Consider the following 2,503-nt stretch of genomic DNA (forward strand, 5'->3'; position numbering starts at 1 on the left):
AGCCTCCCTAGTAGCTGGGATTACAGGCACGCGCCATCAGGCCTGGCTAATTTTTGTATTTTTAGTAGAGACGGGGTTTCACCATGTTGGTCAGTCTGGTCTCCAACTCCTGACCTCAAGTGATCCGCCTGTCTCAGCCTCCCAAAGTGCCGGGATTACAGGCGTGAACCACCATGCCCAGCCTGGATCACTTCTTTTGATTCTCTTTGTCCCGTCCAGGTATTTTTTTTTTTTGAAATGGAGTTTCGCTGTTGTTGCCCAGGTTGGAGTGCAATGGCAGGTGATCTCGGCTCACTGCAATCTCCGCCTCCCGAGTTCAAGCGATTCTCCTGTCTCAGCCTCCCGAATAGCTGGGATTACAGGCGCATGCCACCACACCTGGCTAATTTTTGTATTTTTTTAGTAGAAACGGGGTTTTATCATACTGGTCAGGCTGGTCTTGAACTCCCGACCTCAGGTGATCCGTCCGCCTCGCCTTGGCCTCCCAGAGTGCATCAGCCACCATGCCCAGTCTTTCTATTCCAGCCCGGCTTCCTCCTTTCCCCTCTGTACCCTTTACCCAGCACTGGCCCGGCTCCTCCCCAGCTCATAGCACCTGCAGGGCTCGCCATGCCCCTTAAGACAGAATCCCAGCCTCTGGCCTGGCCCCGCACACCCCTCCGGCTTTGTCACCAGTTGTTCCTGTGAAATAACCCAGCTCTCCGCTCACCCGGGGCCCCGTCCTGTCCCCCAGCTCTGAAAGCCTTTCTCTACCCCTAACCGCCCCCGGCCCCGGCCAGCTCAGCGCGTCCTGCTCAGTCGCACCCCGCCGCTAGAGCCCGCTGTCTTTCCGCACCTCCCCAGGATTCGCAGATTCCCGACATTATCACTTCCACTCTGGGAAGGAGAAGGGAGCTTCAGACGATAATGTAGGGCCATCCCTTGGAAACCGCACCTTTATTCTCTGCCCAGAACAGAAGCGGTAATTCAGAGCAGGATTAGGGAGTGCAGGAGGGACGGAGCCGCCTCCCTGGGCCAGGGCAGCGCTCGGAGGTAAGACCGGCTGCTTGGGTTCTGCGAAGCCTCTGAGGAGCCCCAGGGTCTAAGGGAGCAGGCCCCACGGTGGAGACAGGAAAACCGGGTGGCCATCGGCTGTGTGCGAGCCCTCTCTGCACCTTTACTGCCAGGGTGGTTCCTAGAAACTGCTGAGGGGAGGGAGGCAAGGAAGGACCTGGTGGCCCAGGGTGGAGAAGGGGAGGGAGGTGGCGGGGGTGGGAGCCCTAGAAACAGATCCACCTGGAAGGAAGTGGGGAGGGAGCTAAGGAGGGCGGCTGGCTGGGGAGGGGGTCCTGGCTGCCGAGGGAGGGACCTTCCTCTCCTGGAGGTCCTGAGTTGGGGGTGCATCCCAGAGGGCACCAGAGACCCACAAGGGCACAGCGGGTCCACTTCCCCAATCCCCTGCTCTCCACCTGGGCGTGTGTGCACAAGTGTGCGTGTTGTAGGGTGGGAGAGGAGTCCCTCATCTTCTCTCACCTGGTCCTTTTGAAGGAATCCGAGACAGGGTGGCTTGGCAGGCAGCTCAGTGCTCCCTCTGGGTCTCTCTTTACTCAGGGCCAAAGAAACCCTGCCAGCATCCGTGACTGGCAAACCCCACCCAGGATTTACAAGGCTTTCCGGAGCAGGTGTGGCTGGGCTGTGGGAGGGAGGTGAGCCCGTAGTCCCTCCTCCTTCCCCAGTGCCTGCCAGGCAGTCCATCTTATTATCTGCCCTTAGCTCCTCCACCTGCACAAGGCACCCCAAGTCTGGCCATAAGAGTCGGGGAGAGAGGCAGGTCGAGGTCGCATCCCCCATCTGGGTCCCATGGGGGTCTTCCTTGGGGAACTGTGGTAGGATGTCCCGAACAGAAAGGGGCCCCCACTCTGCTTCCCTCCTCCAGGCGGCCAGGAAGGCAGCATGGAGGTGGGGGACAGAGTCCAGCTAGGCCAGGCTCTCACTGACTCTGAGTCCCCTCAGAGTCCTATATTTATTTATTAATTAATTATTATTAGTATTACTTTTTGAGAGAGTTTTGCTCTTGTTGCCCAGGCTGGAGTGCAATGGCGTGATCTCAGCTCACTGCAACGGCCGCCTCCCAAGTTTAAGCAATTCTCCTGCCTCAGCTTCCCAAAGTGCTGGGATTACAGGCGTGAGCCACCGCACCCTGCCTATTTAAATATTTTTTTAAAATAGAAATGGGCCCAGTGTGGTGACTCACGCCTGTAATCCCAGCACTTTGGGAGGCTGAGGCGGGCGGATCAACTGAGGTCAGGAGTTTGAGACCAGTCTGGCCAACATGGTGAAACCCTGTCTCTACTAAAAATGCAAAAATTAGCGGGGTATGGTGGCGTGCACCTGTAATCTCAGCTACTTGGGAGGCTGAGGCAGGAGAATTGCTTGAACTTGGGAGGCAGAGGTTGCAGTAAGCTGAGATCACGCCATTGCACTCCAGCCTGGGAAACAAGAGCAAAACTCTGTCTCAAAAAAA

Source organism: Mandrillus leucophaeus, unplaced genomic scaffold, assembly GCF_000951045.1.
Source record: "Mandrillus leucophaeus isolate KB7577 unplaced genomic scaffold, Mleu.le_1.0 Scaffold200, whole genome shotgun sequence".
Taxonomy (NCBI): Eukaryota; Metazoa; Chordata; class Mammalia; order Primates; family Cercopithecidae; genus Mandrillus; species Mandrillus leucophaeus.